We start from the raw sequence: 20,209 nt of genomic DNA on the forward strand, positions 1-20,209 counted from the left end.
TGGTTTGGGATCAACTGTGATGGTTTGGGAAGTAAGGAAAAGAGAGACAGGTAGGGGTAACTCTGAGTTCCAATCCAGACTGGCTGCATGAGCTGGGGCAGGGTGCTTCTCCCTCTAGGTCCGAGAGGGAGAGAGATGCAGGGAGGGAGAGACAGGGAGAAATGGGGAGGGAGGGAGGGAGAGAGTGAGAGAGAGAGAGAGAGAGGACAGGGAGGGAGAGAGGGAGAGACAGATAGGGAGGGAGAGGGAGGGAGAGAGGGACAGGGAGGCAGGGAGAGAAAGAGAAGGGGACAGAGACAGACATCGGGTTCCATGAGATTTACAGTCCCTTCCAGGCCTGAGATTCTGCCCAGCTGAGCAGGTCCCAGGTGGGAAGAGCTTGGCCCTGGGTATCTGTGACCTATTCATACTCTCCCTTTCATGCTTTCTCATTCATATTCTGGTCACTCTGCCATCCTCTGATAGCAACTCTTGAATTGTTGTCTTCCAACAACAATCTGGGTCCCAGCACCAGCCTGAATCAGGACACCAGTGCACCCAGGGGAGGGAAATGAAATGCAGTTTGTGAGGGCTGGGGCAGAGCCCAGACCCTGAAGATGGGGTGTGTGTGTTCAGAGAGGGTTCAAGGCCTGTTTGGAGTCGGGGGAGGGGGGGAGCTCAGATGCTCCTCTCCTCAGACCCTGGGCTCCGCTGCTTTGCGGGCCTGTGAGAACAACAATGGTTGGGCAGTTTTGAGTGGAAAGAATTCTTGGCTGGGTGCCTTTATTCTCAGAGACACCAGAGGGCAGCAGAGGTCTAAGTCCTAGGCCATTCCCAGGCAAGAGAAATATGCTCCGAAATTCTAGGAGCCTAGTGAAGGGAAAAAGTTCAGTATTGTCTGAGTTCCTCCCAACTGTTTCCTGTCGCTTTGAGAAAAACGTTACATAGCAGGGTCTATAATCCAGATCCGTACTGGATTGCAGTTAGTCAATTAAGACATAACATTAAGCCCTCCCTTTTCATACCATATGGAATGACCCTGCAGTTTGGGTACCACTTATCTTGGGGACATGATCACGTTGTATCAGTATTTCTTGGACAGAGTCACAGAGCAAGTTCTTTGTGGAGCTCAAGGTCAGGAGAAAGTTTCCCTCTGGCCATGAACCATTCTGAGAATGGGCAGGGAAGTAACTTTACTGGCATCACCTCTGTTACTGGCCCCTGTGAAAAGGTGCTTTCTAGAGCCGATGTTTCATTTTTGCCTCGGCTACCAGGAAGCCACGAGCTTGGATTTTGCATTGAGGCCTGGGTTCAAATCTGGACTCCGCTGCTGCTTATGGGCTCTGTGCAAAATGAATGAGGACAATCATGTTATCACATTACCCACCTCACAGGATTGCCGAGTGAATATATAAAGAAAGCACTTGGCACAGAACCGACACAAAAAGGGCACATTCAACAAATGTCAGTGATGGTTATTCAGTTTCTCTGAAAAAAGATGAATCTCTTCGTGATACCCTCTTTTATTATTCTCTTTGCTTTCTTTTACTCTTGGTATGATTTTCAGCTTCCTGTAATCTATGCCTGTTTGGAAGATGGTGTGGTATGTATACATGAGAGGTTAGCATCAGTGAAATTTTGGGGCAGAAAGAAATATCCAGAGCAGCGCTCTCCAATAGAACATAATGCAAGCCACACATATAATTGCAAATTTTCTAGTAGCCACTTAATGTAGTAAAAAGTGTGGTGGTGGCTCAAAAAGTTAAGCGTGGGATTACCATGTGGCTCAGTGAATCCACTCTCAGCTGTGTAACCAAATGAATAGAAGACAGGTGTTCAAAGGAAAACTTGTTCAACAGTGTTCATAGACATGCAATTTGAAATAGCCGGAAGGTGGAAGCAAACCAGATACCCATGAGAGGATAAATGGATAAAAAAAAAAAAGTCACCTATCCCTCCAGTGGAGTATTATTCAGCCGCAAAAAGGGATGAAGTACTGATCCATGCTACAATATGGATGGACATTGGAAACACTGTGCTAAGTGAAAGAAGCCAGACACAGAAGGCCACCGATGGTGGGTGATTCCATTTATACGAAAATTCTAGAAGAGGCAGATCCATACAGACAGAAAGCAGGTGAGAGGTTGCCAGAGGCTGGTTTTAGAATACGGTTACTTGAGTGGGCTTGTCAATGTGCAGATTCCCAAGTTTCGTCCCAGATATTTTGATTCAGTAGGTCAAAGGTGGGGGCAGGCCAAAAGAAACTGCTTGTTTGTCTACCAGGAGCTACATTTCAAAAAAGCTTATCAGGGGATTCTAACGTGTGGTGCGGTTTGGTAATCTCTGAATTAGAAGTTCGTGAAAGTCCTTCTGGGCTCTGAGGATATGGGAGCCTAACTCAGTAGGATTATGGGATTATGCTTCTTTTTTTTTTTCTTCCTTCCTTCCTTCTGCCTCCTCCTCCTCCTTTTCCAGTTTTTTTTTTTTTTTTTTTTTTTTTTGAGAAAGGAGGTGTAATCACTGTTGAGATATTCAAACAACACAGAAAAGTCCAAAGAAGAGGATCCCTCGTCCATAGATAATGATTGCTAACTGGTGAACATTCATCCAGCCTTGTCTTAGGTATTCATGTTGATATGGTAGCAAGTGTGGGAAGGAAGTTCTTGCTGTTCTGTAATAGCTTTCGTCACTCAACGGTATGTCATAGACATGATTTTTGAAAAAAAATTTTTTTAACGTTGATTTATTTTTGAGAGACAGAGCATGAGTGGGGGAGGGTCAGAGAGAGGGAAACACAGAATCCGAAGCAGGCTCCAGGCTCCAAGCTGTCAGCACAGAGCCTGATGCGGGGCTCGAACTCACAGACCGCGAGATCATGACCTGGGCCAAAGTCAGACGCCCAACCGACTGAGCCACCCAGATGCCTCTAGACATGATTTTTAATTGTTAAAGTGTTCGGTTTCTTTAAATATATAAGAATTTTTTTTTTTATATTTAACCACACCCTGGAACTCTGTAGCTGCTGCTTGCTGTGTTTCCCATGTTCTTTGCCAAATGGCCTCAGAGGCTTTTACTCTCAATCTCACTGCAATTAGACCAATAAGTGTATTTAGATGCAAAGCCTCTATTTTTTGCAACGCTTCTTGGGCTTGCAGATAGATTGCTATGGATGTTTCCTGATATATAGGGATACTGGTTTTTAATTTTTAGGCTCTCCTGTCCTGTGGTGCTCCACTTTATAGGTTACATCTTCCATTTTTAATATTTTTCCAGTTTTAACATTTTTTTTTCGGTCTTTTGAACATAGGCTTCTTTTTATACCATTCTCTCCCCTGAGCCCAGATGGAAACAATCTAGTCTCTTTCCTCTCCCTTGTTTTCTTCTGCCTTCTTAGCACTGAAACTCAAAGCTAAAGCAAGCTTGCCTCAATACCCAACCAGTGGCCCAGACCACTGGGCTCCTAAGAATGAACAGTTTAAGGTACTTGATGAAGAGCTTACATTTAGACTGAAATTAAAATAGTTTCTTTCTGGTTTTCTGATTACAAGTTCTAGTGAAGTTCCTTAAAGCCACACTTTTCGTTACTTCGCTGATGCTTTATGTGCATGCTTAGCCTAGCAGCTGGGTGAGGCTACCCTTCCCTGGAGTGGAACCCTCATCTGACTAGGTAGCTGTGGGTCAGGGTTCTTTGTTACCAGCAATGGAAAGATACTGGCTAACTCAGTGTTAGAAATAAGACCTATGACCCTATCAAAGGAGGGATGCGGAGACTCGGAGCACAGTGAAGCGAGGCTTTAATTAACGTTCTTGCAAGAGTGGGTGTCTGATGGACAGGCACACTTGGGGCAGTTACAGCAGACAATTTATCTCCCAGCATGCAAGTCCCTCCCCTGGTTCCTCATTGGCTGAGTACTACAGAGGTTACAGCCTTACTGGGATGTTGCCTATGCCCACGTAAGGCAAAAAGTAGTCTGATTGGAAAAAGTGTACATTCCCTGGGGTGATGCAGAGACATTTAGTCCTTCCTCCCTTTGTTTCTTTGGTGCATGCTCATTGCAAAGCCCGTGAAAATAAGCCCGTGAAATGGAGAGGGGGAGAAGAACCAGGAAGTGAAGTGTCTAAGGGTTTGGGACTCCATTGTGTGCGGGAGTCCATACATATTTCCAATAGCTTCTAAACCTATTATTAATTAGACAGCATACCCTTTATTTAGTATTTCTGAAATGAATCATCTCCCTTACGTCTCACATCAAGCAAACCCAGGAATGTGTTGGGACGATACTGGTGCTCACATGATTCATGGAAAGCTGGGGCTCCACGGTTGGGAACTGATGGCACCGCAGAGGGTCAACGAGGAAGAAGTACATTGTCTAAGCAGGAAGGTCATCTAGATTGGGTTGTGGTGGCACCGCTGTGACAGCGATGTTCACTTTCTCTTTAGCTTTTCTGAGAGAGGAAGAATATGATTCCTAATTGAAGGTTTCGCAACCTTCGATCTACTATCATTTTAGACTGGGTAATTCTGTGTTGTGGTGGAGGGACTGTCCTGTGTATTATGTGATGTTTAGCAGCATCCCTGGCTTCTTCCCACTGGAGGCCAGCAGACTTCACCCTCCTTTGTGACAACCCAAAGTGTCTCTGGATATTGCCAAATGTCCTCTGGGAGCAAAATGGCCTAGCTGAGAATTTTGATCTTAACTAATGTGCTGCCCCCTACACACCCCATGTGTGGAGAAATGGTCTCGTTCCCTGACTTCAGTTGGTCAGTAGGCTCCTGGAATTGACCTTCACAAGACATCACAGAATGGGGGGGGGGGGAGAGAATTCCCTGAAAGAGAAATAAGCCACTACTAGGAACAAGAAAGGGATGGAGGCGGCTCACTGTAAATCCTCAGGGCCATATAGACTCTGTGAAGAGGTTCACATTTTATGGGTAGAAGGCAGCTGGTGCAGGAGAAACTTTCGTTGTAAGAAGCTACTCAGGTAGATTTCCTTTCCTGATGCTTCCTGATTTTCCATAGGCTCGTACTTGCAAAATGAGCATACAAATCACCAATGGGTCTTGTTAAAAGGCAAATTCTTTTTTCTTTTCTTTTCTTTTCTTTTCTTTTCTTTTCTTTTCTTTTCTTTTCTTTTTACAAACTGGGGAAAGGCCTTGAATTGACATTCTCGCAAGAAGATACACCAATGGCCAATAAGCACATGAGAAGATGCCCAATATCAGTCATTAAGAAAATGTAAGTCAAAATCACAATGAAATATTAAACAGGTTCATACTCACTAGGATAGGATAGCTGTAATTTTTTTTCTTTAATGAGGAATAACAAGCGTTGGTAAGGATATAGAGACATTGGAACCCCCAAACATTACAGGAAGGAACATAAAATGGCGCAGCCACTTTGGAAAGCAATTTGGTAGTTTATCAAAAATGTATGGGGTACATGGGTGGCTCAGATGGTTAGGCGTCCAACTTTGGCTCAGATCATGATCTCGTACTGCGTGGGTTCGAGCCCTGCATCGGGCTCTGTGCTGACAGCTCAGAGCCTGGAGCCTGCTTTGGATTCTGTTTCCCTCTCTCTGACCCTCCCCCACTCATGCTCTGTCTCTCTCAAAAAATAAATAAACATTAAAAAAAGTAAACATAGCATTATCACATGACCCAGAAATTGTACTCCTAGATATTTACCCTAAAGAAATGAAAACACGTGTCCATATTAAAACTGATACATAAAACTGATTCTCAGGTCCACCAGAGAATTGCCAAATTAGAATTGCGTTTTAAAACTGTTAGTCTGCCGGGGTGCCTGGGTGGCTCAGTCAGTTAAGTATCCGACTTTGGCTGGGGTCATGATCTCACGGTTCATGAGTTTGAGCCCCACATCCGGCTCTGTGCTGACAGCTCAGAGCCTGGAGCCTGGAGCCTGCTTCAGATTCTGTATCTCCCTCTCTCTGCCCCTCCCCCACTCGCACCCTGTTTCTCTCTAAAAAATAAATAATAAAAATAAAATTTAAAAAATTAGAAAAGGGGCACCTGGGTGGCTCAGTCGGTTAAGGGTCCGACTTCGGCTCAGGTCATGATCTCACGGTCGGTGAGTTCGAGCCCCGCGTCCGGCTCTGTGCTGACGGCTCAGAGCCTGGAGCCTGTTTCAGATTCTGTGTCTCCCTCTCTCTCTGCCCCTCCCCTGCTCACGTTCTGTCTCTCTCTGTCTCAAAAATAAATAAAACATTAAAAAAAATTAGAAAAAACTTATAAATGGATGCTCACAGTAGCACCGCTTATAACAACGACCTAAATATTCATCAACCGATGAATGGACAAAGTATAGTATACCCACACAACGGGACATTATTCGGCAACAAAAGAATGGAGTACTGACACGTACCACAACCTGGACAACCCCTGAAAGCACCATGCCAAGTGAAAGAAGTCAGGCACAAAAGAACACATTGTATAATTCCACTCACATGAACGTCCAGAGCAGACAAACCCACAGAGACAGAAAGCAGACTAATAGTTTTAATGTTTATTTATTTTTGAGAGTGAGACAGAGAGACAGAGCATGAGCTGGGAAGGGGTAGAGAGAGGGAGACACAGAATCCAAAGCAGGCTCCAGCCTCTGAGCTGTGAGCACAGAGCCTGAGCCCAACGCGGGTCTTGAACCCTGAGCGGTGAGATCATGACCTGAGCTGAAGTTGGACGCTTAACGGACTGAGCCACCCAGGCGCCCCAGCAGACAGATAGTTTTAAAACGCAATTCTAATTTGGCAATTCTCTGGTGGACCTGAGGTTCCACATTTCTAACAAGCTCCCAAATGGTGCTGATGCTGCTGGGTTTTTTGTTTGTTGTTTGTTTGTTTTGTTTTTTAGATTATCATCCTTAGGTTGTTTCATATTTTGAAAAAAATCCAACAATTTCTTAAAAGTCACAAAAGTAATATTTGTTTATTTTTAAAAAAATTATAAAAAGGTGATATATACAGATATATATGTATATATATGTATATATATATCTGTATATATCAGAATATTACTCAGCAATCAAGAACGAAATCTTGCCATTTGCAACAATGTGGATGGAACTTAGAGTGTATTATGCGAAGCAAAATAAATCAGAGAAAGACAAATATATGATTTCACTCATATGTGGGGTTTAAGAAACAAAACAGATGAACATAGGGGAAGGGAAGGAAAAATAAGATAAAAACAGAGAGGGAGGCAAACCGTAAGAGACTCTTAAATACAGAGAATAAACTGAGGGTTTCTGGAAGGGAGCTAGGTGGGGAGATGGGCTAAATGGGTGAAGGGCATTAAGGAGGGTGCTTGTTGGGATGAGCACTGGGTGTTAGATGTAAGTGATGAATCACTAAATTCTACTCCTGAAACCCATACTACATTATATGTTAGCAAACTAGGATTTGAATAAAAAAATCAAAGCTATGAAACCTATCTGATAATTTGGCACCTCTGTCCTGGCTGGATTCTTGGAATATCACCTGCATATAAGAGACTGGGGAGACAATCAGGGATTTGAGAGGAGGTTGTATAACAATGTTGGAGATTCCCTCTTGTGGTTGTCTCCTCTTTGGATTTCCTCCCTTGATACATAGTTGCTTTGGGAGTCTATCCTGAGTACTGTCTTCTGACTTCTCAGGACGTAAGACTATGGCTTTCTGCTTGAGCTTTATCTGCCTCGCTCAGGCTGGATTGGGGGTCTTCCTCTGAGAAAAGCCATGTGTGGATCTCTTCCACCGTGGCTCTTTTCTTTCAAGGATTAAATCCTATCCAGCTTCTGCTTAATTTTGGTCACTGTCCAGTGACTTAAAACCGCTGTTTTTTACATTTTGTCAAGATAATATAATCGTCATCTGTAGAATAGTTTGATATAAGCTATTCTGCCGTGCTCAGAACCAGAATTCCCCGAATGGTCTCTTAGAAACATTATTCTTCTTTTTGAAACCCTCCATTAAAGAAAAATTATGTATTTAATTTGGGGGCAGAGTGGGAAGGGCAGAGAGAGAGGGAGAGAGAGAATCCCAAGAAGGCTGTGCATTGTCAGTTCTGAGCCCGATGTGGGGCTCAAACTCACAGACTGTGAGATCATGACCTGCGTGGAAATCAAGAGTCAGATGCTCAACTGATTGAGCCGCCCAGGTGCCCCGAAAACCTCCATTTTTATTCATCACAGTTGAAAGAAATCTAAACTTCTTTCCCTGACATATAAAGTCATACAGATGACCTGGGCCTGCTAACCTCCATATCTTCACTGTGCCCCCAGCTCTATGGGAGCACATTCAATTCTTAGAATATGTTATGCTTTATCCTGCCTCAAGGTATTCACGTTATCATTCTCTCTGGTGGGAATGCCTGTCCCCCTTGTGCCTTGTTATGCTTCAGATGTCAGCTTAAATATCATTTATTCTGGAAAGTATTTGCTGAATCTATTGATAGGTTAAGTTCCTCTACTGCACCTGCTAATAACACCCTATGCCTTTCTTGTAGATCGTGTATTAACATTTATCATCAGGTACTGGGTGGTTGTTGGATAAATGTCTGTCTCCTCTTTAGATTGTCAATTCCATGAGAACAGGGTATGGCCCTCTCTGCTCACTACTTTATCCCATGCCTCATATGGTATCTGGCTTACAGTAGGTGCTCAATGAACGTGCTGAATGAATGAAGAAGGAGAGAATGCATCGTGCATGGAAGAAAGTTCCCAACTGAGAGTCGAGGTATAAAACATAAATGAAACTATGAGATAACAGGGGCATTAGTCAAGTCACCTCACATTTCAGACCTTTTGTTCCAGTAAGTACAATAGGTCAGAATTGGTTTGGGTCACTCTCCTCTCTCAAAGTCCATGCTACTCATAAAAAGACTCGTAAAGTTGAGACAAAAGTATAGGAAACCGTAATAATATGGGGCAGACATGGGAGACCTGGATATTTGGTTAAAATCTTAACCACAGGCAGTGTGTGTCTTGAATCAAGGGCCTGAGAAACAGAAATGGTGCTTGCGGATAATTATTCTGGCAACAGCAGATAGAACTAATGAGGTTTTGAAGTGGCCAGATCAAGGATGGATCTGATAAAGGGAGCTTGGCAGGATGGAACTGGTGTCAGGCTGCTGGATATGGAATTTCATGTGGGGAGAATGATCTACCAGACCCAGTGAAGGCTAGCCTGGGGAAGGGTTGGAGCTTTTCTCCTACCCTATTTATTCCCCTACAGGAGATGGAATGGATGGTTAGATGGGGGAAGAGATCAGTGTCTTCATGACGATCATTAGATCTCCCTTCTTTCCATCTTCTCCCGGGTTCTGCTCTGCACCCAGATGTGAGGGTGGAAGGCACTGAGTATCTCTCGAATGACAGGCATACTTGTGCCACATTCCAAGGTCTGCTGCACAAATTCCTTCTTTCTGGGGCCTCTTGGAATCAGAAACCAAACCTTCGAGTTTCTCTGGTGATCAGATATGACCTTGGGAAGAGACCAGACTCAGGACTGTAATCTTTTCGTTCTGTCCCTGGTGTACCCCAAGACGTTGCTTTATGTTGTCATCTGTGGCCCCCCTTTTATCAGTGATCACCCCCTCAAACTATCTCACTTGAATTTAATGTGAAATTCCTTTGGGTTTCTCATTAATTGGTGTCCTGTATTACTCCTTGGGTATGTAGTTCTGTAGGAAGGCCTGCAAATGTTGTATGGCTTTGTGCCTTTTTACTGATCTTTGTTGGCACTTGTGAATATCATCCTTCAGCACCACAGAAAACACACACACAAACCATCCTACAGGCAAATTTAGGATTGAGTGAGAAGGAAACTTGGACAATCACTTGAGCGCCCAGGAGAAATCTGAAAACCTGAGGCTAAAATGGACTTTGGATACTAATTGTCTTCAGAGAGCACTTTACTTGTAGTAATTCTTTGGAATACTAGACTACAGTTCTGAAAGAGTTTTCAAGGAAATTACACTCGTTTATACTTGTTTATGTGACACTGTGTTTCACAATAGTCAGAGGGTGGGAAGTCTTCAGAATCCATGAATGTGCACCAGATAGGTCATACCCGTGATGCCAGGCCTAGGAAGAAGTTTTCTATGGATTCAGAATGGTCTGAGTTACTAGACTTTGGTTCAATACCCAGAAACTACCTTTTTCATTTGTGTCTTTTTACACAGGAACAGTTCCTGGGTGAAGGGCTAGGGTGACTGACATCTTTAACCTATGCTTCCTGCCAATTCCTGAGATGTCTCCAAGGCTGTGCCCAAAGTCCAGAGGCAGGGGTTGCCATTGTTGGGATTGACTTAGCATGCCCATATATGGACTTACCCTGGGCTACAGTGCCCCCCAGTGTTTATGGTCCTTAGAATGCTCGTATCACTGGACTCCTTTGTGAAGCTGGGTCCTTGATGAGAATGTGAATAGGGAAGTCAGGGCAAAGGGGAATGACTCTCCATACTCTGATTATAGAAGTTCAGCTTCATTTAAGATTTGCAGCTTCCAGGTGTAAAGTCATAATTTCTATATTCCTGGTCCCTGGGGCACTGGAGATAGTTCCCTAGAATATGAGCCTTGTTGAGGGTTGAATGCTCATTGATTTGGGGCAGATGAAACAACTTAATGAGGATTATTTTAGTGCCACTTATATGGAAATCCACTGGGGTCAGTGACAAAATACAGGAGCAAACTCAGTTTTGGCGGGTCATGCCAAGGAGGTGCCAACAATGATTGCCTTTATGCAGATGAATTCATTACATGGGTAGGTTGGTATCTTCAGAGAGGTCATCAGTGGTTTACATTGGAAGAATCTAGGATGGGAGGAAGTTTTCAGTTAAATTTTTATACATATAATCAGCATGAAAGGCAAATCTGAGCAAGGAAATTAGCAAGAACTCTGAATTCAAAATCTTCCAGTAATAGTCCCATTTATATTCAGAATTATTTTGGCATACTTTTGCATAAGGAATATTCCTTTTTCTTCATTTCTTCCTTATGTTGTGTTGGGTTTCCTTTCTTCCACTGCCTCTGTCTCTGTTAATAAATAAATGTAGCAATTGTTAGCACCTTTGGTAGAATCCATGGGTCTTTTACATTTCAGCAGAACTTCAGAGCTTTTTTTTTTTAACTTTATTTTTTTACATCCAAACTAGTATATAGTGAAGCAATGATTTCAGTAGATTCCTTAATGCCCCTTACCCATTTAGCCCATCCCCCCTCCCACAACCCCTCCAACAACCCTCAGTTTGTTCTCCATATTTATGAGTCTCTTTTGTTTTGTCCCCCTCCCAGTTTTTATATTATTTTTCTTTCCCTTCCCTTATGTTCATCTGCTTTGTCTCTTAAAGTCCTCATATGAGTGAAGTCATATGATTTTTGTCTTTCTCTGACTGACTCATTTCACTTAGCATAATACCCTCCAGTTCCATCCACGTAGTTGCAAATGGGTTTTTAATTCCTATACCATCCTGATCCATAATGCATCCATAAAATGTTAGTGAGCCAATATAGTACTCTACTCTGAGGACATACAAATTAATAAAGTGAGGTCTCTGCTCTTGAGTCTAAGGCTATTGTGTAGCCATTTACTATAGATACTGAACTACTCTGCCCATTCTCACTACTTTGCTTTTTAACTGTACAAAAATAGGGGTTGAATAGGATCTTAAAGACCTGAGGTGATCATGGTAGTGGTGAGTTGTTGGGTGGAGAGTTTGGGCGTCTGGACCCACGTCCTTCTTCTGAATGAGCCTCTCGTTGTTAGCCTCTCTGGGCTCTGATTTTCACAATTTCAAAAGAGTTTTGTTGGACTAAATGACCTGAGACCTTGACATTTGTGCCTGTGACTGATCGTCCCCAACCCAGGTACAATCTTGTCCCATTGCTCAATTTCCCCTGGCCTCTTTCTTGCTTTTTGACTGAAAAACCAGGGTTTCTAGTATTTGGTGTCATTGGGGGTTGGGTGAGGAGCTGAGAGACTTACTTTTCAGGAATACAAAATTTTTCGCAGAGAAATTTATGTTTAAAGTTGTTTCTGTTGCCTCCACAGCCAGAGAAGACGAAGGGCTCACACAAAAATGTCAAGGTGTTGTAGTAGAATCTCGTGTAACCTGACTTACAGGTGCCAAATACTGGAGGATAGTTGCAGATTTCTGGGCATGAGAATCCCAGAGTCAGGTTTTCTTTTCTTTTCTTTTTTTTAAAAAACTTTCATGTTTATTTATCTTAGAGAGAGAGAGAGAGAGCGCACAAGAGCAAGTGGGGGGAGGGGCAGAGAGAGACGGAGACACACAATCCGAAGCAACCTCCAGCTCCAAGCTGTCAGCACAGAGCCCTACACGGGGCTCAAACTTGTGACCCACGAGATCATGACCTGAGCCGAAGTCCCTCGCATAACCGACTGAGTAATCCAGGCACCCCAGGTTTTCTTTTCTACTGCCAAGCGGACATTCTTTTCCTCATGGACTCAGATGACTGATGGTCATCAGCCCATGTGAATCTACCTGTTACTCTTTCACTGGGAGAGTTCCTTCAGCAAAAATATCACTGTATATGTGATATGGGGCAATGATTCTAGACTACGGCCTGCGTCAGTGACTCAGATAATTGGAGAAGGACGGTAAGGTAGAGTGGAAAGCAAGAAAGACCTGAGGCTTCTGCGCTCTATCACAGAATTTCATATTAAATATATCCCATTTCCTGATTCTCCACAGGCTTTCCCATGGCACTGGAAGTAAACATGTCATCTGCTTCCCCAAGGCCATAGGTCAGAGCCCTTACTTTACTTTTACAGAGTCTCTGCAAACACAGGCTAAAAAGGCCTTTGTCTGTCTACATCTACTCCTGAAGGATAGGCTCAAAATGCTTAATTTGCAAAAGATCTTCCTTCCTTCCACCAGTGTCTGTGTCCTCTCACATCTAGCTATGCCCCTCCCCTTTTACCTACCATGCAGACTCACCTGGCCTCACTGAGACCATGGAGGTGGGTGGTCAGAGCAGGAACAATGACGTCCGTGTTGGAGACAAAGAATGAGTTAATGTCAGTCTTCCTGAAGTCCAACTCCAGCCCTCACCCACAACTGGGACTTTGCCACATTTACTCATGGATACATGAGTATTCCACATGTGTCCATCATGATAAGTAGATGTGAGTGCCCCAAGTGTGTGAATGATGGCTTTGCTTCTCCATTATCTGTGGAATGCAGAGTGGTCCTGTATATATGCGTTAAGTAGAATTAAAGTTCATCTAATACACACACACCCACACCCACACACAACAATAAAGAGGTTTTCTGGACACTCCTTACGTTAATCCAATTTTCACAATCCCCCTCCTCTTCCACTGAAATCCCTTGGAAAAAACTTGATTCTATTTTCTGTCTTCCTCCTTCTCCAATCCATAGACAGAAATGAATGAAACTTCTGGAATTAGATGCTCTAAGGGCTGTGTGGTGTAAGAGAAAAGCAGGACTTCATTACTGCCTATCACCCAGGCTGCCTAGATCGCCTTCACCTTCACAGTGTTCTCCTGGGCTGCCCTTCCTATTTTGCCTTACCTCCAAGATGTCCACTTTCACACAATTGTTTTCTGAGAGGTAAAGGAAACAGGACGCCTGAAAGTGTCTGGAGGGGCATAGACAAGATGAGGAGACATAGAGAAAAGAGGATCCATTCAGTCTTCATGGTGTTGCAGGCAGGAGATAGGAGAGTCTAGGACTGGGCTGACATTTTATATTTGGGATGGAGCTCCTTCTCTTGGGAGGAGTTGAACCCATCTTTTTGATTTCATCTCCCCAGGGCCCAAGCCTGGGCAGAGTTCTGGTGCATACAAAATCAGCCTAGTGAGCAGAACACTAAGTGCTTGGGTACCCAACCATGTAGCATCCAAGGTCATGGTTTGTCACAGCTAGACTGGTGAGCCTCAGTGCCCCCACTCTCTTCTTCATATCTAAGGCTCAGGGCATCAGCATTTCTATAATGAACATTTAACATATAAATGTAAAAATTTGAAAGTAAGTTAATGCAGGCTTGAACCTAAGAAAATGGAACAAAAACAGCAAAATAAATGTAAAGAAAGTAGACAGGATATTGATGAAGATATTGATGCAGATATTGATGAAGATAGTTGAAATTAGTGAGTAGTAGAAAAAAGACAATACAATTATCAAATAGTATTAAAAATTTGTACTTTATTTTTTTATTCTTATTTTTAAAATTATTTATTTTTTATTTTTTAAATTTACACCCAAGTTAATTAGCATATAGCGCAACAATGATTTCAGAAGTAGATTCCTCAATGCCCCTTGCCCATTTAGCCCATCCCCCCTCCCACAACCCCTCCAGTAACCCTCTGTTTGTTATCCATATTTAAGAGTCCGTTATGTTTGTCCCCCTCACTGTTTTTACATTATTTTTACTTCCCTTCCCTTGTGTTCATCTGTTCTGTGTCTTAACGTCCTCATATGAGTGAAGTCATATGATACTTGTCTTTCTCTGACTAATTTCACTTAGCATAATACCCTCTAGTTCCATCCATGTAGTTGCAAATGGCAAGATTTCATTCTTTTTGATCGGCGAGTAATACTCCATTGTGTATAGATACCACATCTTCTTTATCCATTCATCAGTTGATGGACATTTTGGCTCTTTCCATACTTTGGCTATTGTTGATAGCGCTGCTATAAACATTGGGGTGCATGCGCCCCTTCGAAACAGCACACCTGTATCCCTTGGATAAATACCTAGTAGTGCAATTGCTGGATCGTAGGGTAGTTATATTTTTAGTTTTTTGAGGAACCTCCATACTATTTTCCAGAGTGGCTGCACCAGCTTGCATTCCCACCAACAATGCAAAAGAGATCCTCTTTCTCTGCATCCTCACCAACATCTGTTGTCGCCTGGATTGTTAATGTTAGCCATCCTGACAGGTGTGAGGTGGTATCTCATTGTGGTTTTGATTTGTATTTCCCTGATGATGAGAGATGTTGAGCATTTTTTCATGTGTCGGTTGGCCATCTGGATGTCTTCTTTGGAGAAGTGTCTATTCATGTCTTGCCCATTTCTTCACTGGATTATTTGTTTTTGGCGTGTTGAGTTTGAGAAGTTCTTTAAAGATTTTGAATACTAACCCTTTATCTGATATGTCGCTTGCAAATATTTTTTCCCATTCTGTCAGTTGCCTTCTAGTTTTGCTGCTTGTTTCCTTTGCTGTGCAGAAGTTTTTTATTTTGATGAGGTCTCAGTAGTTCATTGTTGCTTTTGTTTCCCTTGCCTCTGGAGACGTGTTGAGTAAGAAGTTGCTGCGGCCAAGATCAAAGAGGTTTTTGCCTGCTTTCTCCTCGAGGATTTTGATGGATTACTGTCTTACATTTAGGTCTTTCATCCATTTTGAGTTTATTTTTGTGTATGGTGTAAGAAAGTGGTCCAGGTTCATTTTTCTGCATGTTGCCGCCCAGTTTTCCCAGCACCACTTGCTGAAGAGACTGTCTTTATTCCATTGGATATTCTTTCCTGCTTTGTCAAAGATTAGTTGGCCATACATTTGTGGGTCCATTTCTGGGTTTTCTGTTCTGTTCCATTGATCTGTGTGTCTGTTTTTGTGCCAGTACCATACTGTCTTGATGATTACAGCTTTGTGATACAGCTTGAAGTCCAGGATTGTGATGCTTCCTGCTTTGGTTTTCTTTTTGAAGATTGCTTTGGCTATTTGGAGTCTTTTCTGGTTCCATACAGATTTTAGGATTGTTTGTTCCAGCTCTGTGAAGAATGCTGGTGTTATTTTGAAAGGTATTGCATTGAATATGTAGATTACTTTGGGTAGTATTGACATTTTAACAATATTTGTTCTTCCTATCCAGGAGCATGGAATATTTTCCCATATTTTTGTGTCTTCTTCCATTTCTTTCATAAGCTTTCTATAGTTTTCAGTGTATAGATTTTTCACCTCATTGGTTAGATTTATTCCTAGGTATTTTATGGTTTCTGGTGCAACTGTAAATGGGATCGATTCCTTGATTTCTCTGTTGCTTCATTGTTGGTGTATAGGAATGCAACCGATTTCTGTGCATTGATGTTGTATCCTGCCACTTTGCTGAATTCATGGATCAGTTCTAGCAGTTTTTTGGTGGAATCTTTTGGGCTTTCCATATAGAGTATCCTGTCATCTGTGAAGAGTGTGAGTTTGACCTCCTCCTGGATGATTTGGATGCCTTTTATTTCTTTGTGTTGTCTGATTGCAGAGGCTAAGACTTCCAATAGTATGTTGAATAATAGTGGCGAGATTGGACATCCCTGTCTTGTTCCTGACCTTAGGGGGAAAGCTCTCAGTTTTTCCCCATTGAGGATGATATTAGCATTGGGTCTCTCATATATGGCTTTTATGATATCGAGGTATGATCTTTCTATCCCTGCTTTCTTGAGGGTTTTTATCAAAAAAGGATACTGTATTTTGTCAAATGGTTTCTCTGCATCTATTGAGAGGATCATATGGTTCTTGTCCTTTCTTTTATTGATGTGATGAATCACATTGATTGTTTTGTGGATATTGAACCAGCCCTGCATCCCAGGTATAAATCCCACTTGGTCATGGTGAATAATTTTTTTAATGTACTGTTGGATCTGGTTGGCTAATATCTTATTGAGGATTTTTGCTTGCATGTTCATCAGGGAAATTGGTCTATAGTTCTCCTTTTTAGCGGGGTCTTTGTCTGGTTTTGGAATCAAGGTAATGCTGGCTTCATAGAAAGAGTTTGGAAAATTTCCCTCCATTCCTATTTTTTTTTGGAACAGCTTCAAGAGAATAGGTGTTAATTCTTCCTTAAATGTTTGGTAGAATTCCCCTGGAAAGCCATCTGTCCCTGGACTTTTGTTTTTTGGGAGATTTTTGATTAGTAATTTGATTTCTTTACTGGTTATGGGTCTGTTCAAATTTCCTATTTCTTCCCGTTTCAGTTTTGGTAGTGTGTATGTTTCTAGGAATTTGTCCATTTCTTCCAGATTACCCATTTTATTGGCATACAATTGCAAATGATATTCTCTTATTATTGTTTTTATTTCTGCTGTGTTGGTTGTGATCTCTCCTCTTTCATTCTTGATTTTATTTATTTGGATCCTTTCCTTTTTCTTTTTGATTAAACTGGCTAGGGGTTTATGAATTTTGTTAATTCTCTCAAAGAACCAGCTGCTGGTTTCATTGATCTGTTCTACTGTTTTTTGGGTTTCGATAGCATTAATTTCTGCTCTAATCTTTATTATTTCCTGCCTTCTGCTGGTTTTGGGTTTATTTGTTGTTCTTTTCCCAGATCTTTAAGGTGTAAGCTTAGGTTGTGTATCTGAGACCTTTCCTACTTCTTTAGGAAGGCCTGGATTGTTAAACACTTTCCTCTTATGATCACCTTTCCTGCATCCCAGAGGTTTTGGGTTGTGGTATTATCATTTTCATTGGCTTCCATGTACTTTTTAATTTCCCCTTTAAATTCTTGGTTAGCCCATTCATTCTTTAGTAGGATGTTCTTTAGTCTCCAAGTATTTGTTCCCTTTCCAATTTTTTTTTCTTGTGGTGGTTTTGAGTTTCATAGTGTTGTGGTCTGAAAATATACACGGTATGATTTTGATCTTTTTGTACTTGTTGAGGGCTGATTTGTGTCCCAGTATGTGGTCTATTCTGGAGAATGTTCCATGTGCACTGGAGAAGAATGTGAATTTTGCTGCTTTAGGATGAAATGTTCTGAATGTATCTATTAAGTCCATCTGATCCAGTGTGTCATTCAAAGCCATTGTTTCCTTGTTGATTTTCTGATTAGAGGATCTGTCCATTGTTGTAAGTGGGGTGTTGAAGTCCCCTACTATTATGGCATTATTATCAATGAGTTTCTTTATGTTTGTGGTTAATTGATTTATATGTATGGGTGCTCTCACATTTGAAGCATCAATGTTTACAATTGTTAGGTCTTCTTGGTGGATAGACCCCTTAATTATGATATAATGCCCTTCTTCATCTCTTGTTACAGTCTTTATTTTAAAGCCTAGATTGTCTGATATAAGTATGGCTACTCTGGCTTTCTTTTTGTTGACCATTAGCATGATAGATGGTTCTCCATCCCCTCATTTTCAATATGAAGGTGGTTTAGGTCTAAAATGGGTCTCTTATAAACAGCATATAGATGGATCTTTTTTTCTTATCCATTCTGTTACCCTATGTCTTTTGATTGCAGCATTTAGTCCGTTGACATTTAGAGTGAGTACTGAAAGATATGTATTTATTACCATTATGTTGTTTGTAGAGTTGGAGTTTCTGGTGGGGTTCTCTGGTCCTTTCTAGTCTTTGTTGCTTTTGCTCTTTATTTGTTTGTTTGTTTGTTTTAGTCCTTTCTCCCCTCAGAGAGTCCCCTTAAAATTTCTTGCAGGACTGGTTTAGTGGTCATGAAGTCCCTTAATTTTTGTCTGGGAAACTTTTAATCTCTCCTTCTATTTTGAATGACAGCCTTGCTGGATAAAGAATTCTTGGCTGCATATTTTTCTTATGCAGCACATTGAATATATCCTGCCACTCCTTTCTGGCCTGCCAAGTTTCTGTGGATAGGTCTGCTGCAAACCTGATCTGTCTTTCCTTGTAAGCTAAGGAGTTTTTTCCTTTGCTGTTTTCATGATTCTTTCCTTGCCTGAGTATTTTGTGAATTTGACTATGATATGCCTTATTGATAGTCAGTTTTTGTTGAATCTAATGGGAGTCCTCTGCTTCCTGGATTTTGATGTCTGTGTCTTTCCCCAGGTTAGGAAAGTTTTCTGCTATTATTTGCTCACGTAACCCTTCTACCCCTATTTCTTTCTCTTCCTCTTCTGGGACCCCTGTGATTCTGATGTTGTTCCTTTTTTAATGAGTCACTGATTTCTCTAATTCTTCAATTGTGCTCTTTTGCCCTAATATCCCTCTTTTTTTCTGCTTTAGTCTTCCTCTTTTTTTCTGCTTCATTATTCTCCATAAGTTTGTCACTGATTCTCTGCTCTGCCTCATCCATCCTTGCCGCTGTGGCATCCATTAGAGATTGCCTCAGTTACAACATTTTTTATTTCATCCTGACTAGCTTTTACTACTTTTATCTCTGCAGAGAGGGATTCTAATCTATTTTCCACTCCAGCTAGTATTCTTATTATCGTGATTCTAAATTCTGGTTCAGACATCTTGCTTGTATTTATGTTGGTTAAGTCTCTGGCTGTTGTTTCTTCCTGTTCTTTCTTTTGGGGTGAATTCCTTCATTTCATCATTTTGAAGGGAGACAAGGAATTAATGAGGTAAAAAAATTAAAATAATTAAATTAAAAAAGGAAGATTGAAATAAAAAATTAAAAACAACACACACACACACACACAAATCAAATAAATGATGTCAGATCCTAGGTGTGTTTAAAAAAATTTTTTTTTAACATTTATTCATTTTTGAGAGTGATAGAGGCAGAGCATGAGCAGGGGAGGGGCAGAGAGAGAGGAAGACACGGAATCAGAACCAGGCTCAAGGCTCTGAACTGTCAGCACAGGGCCTGACGCGGGGCTCGAACTCATGGACTGCGAGATCATGACCTGAGCTGAAGTCGGATGCTCAATCCACTGAGCCACCCAGGCGCCCCAGATCCTAAGTGTGTTTTTGTCTGGTTGTTGGCAGGGTCTTGATAGAGAAATGGAGAAAGGAAAAAAAAGGAAATCATTTGAAAATTTGAAAAAAACGAGTACACTGAAATAGAATAAAATGAAATTATGTAAGTAAAATAGAAGTTGAAAAAATTTACACAAAAGTAAAAACATAATAGAAAAAAATTAAAAATACTTTTAATAGAAATTGAAAATAAAAATAATTTTTTTCTTTTTCTGCATTTAAGAAAAAGAAAGGAAATGCAAAAGAGAAAATAATTGAATAGTTGGACCAGTGAACAGACTGAGATACGATTGAAATTACTTCATTTTCACCTAGAAGTCAAACTTTGAAGCACTTTATAGTCCGTAAACTAAGCAGCTGGAGAGATTTGTGTTCCTGAAGACGAAGGTTGGCCCAGTTGGACGGGGCTTAGTGTAAGGGCTCTGCTCTCCACTAGATGGCACTGCTTAGCTACTGGGTGGGTTGGTGTGGCGCTCGTAGGTGTGTATGCGCATGCGCGGTAGCAGTGAAAATGGCGTCACCCAGCTACTCAGTCTCTGGGTAGTATCGGGACTCAGTTCTCCCCGATCAGCAATCGTGCACCTGT

The sequence above is a fragment of the Panthera tigris genome, chromosome A3, assembly GCF_018350195.1.
Source record: "Panthera tigris isolate Pti1 chromosome A3, P.tigris_Pti1_mat1.1, whole genome shotgun sequence".
NCBI lineage: Eukaryota > Metazoa > Chordata > Mammalia > Carnivora > Felidae > Panthera > Panthera tigris.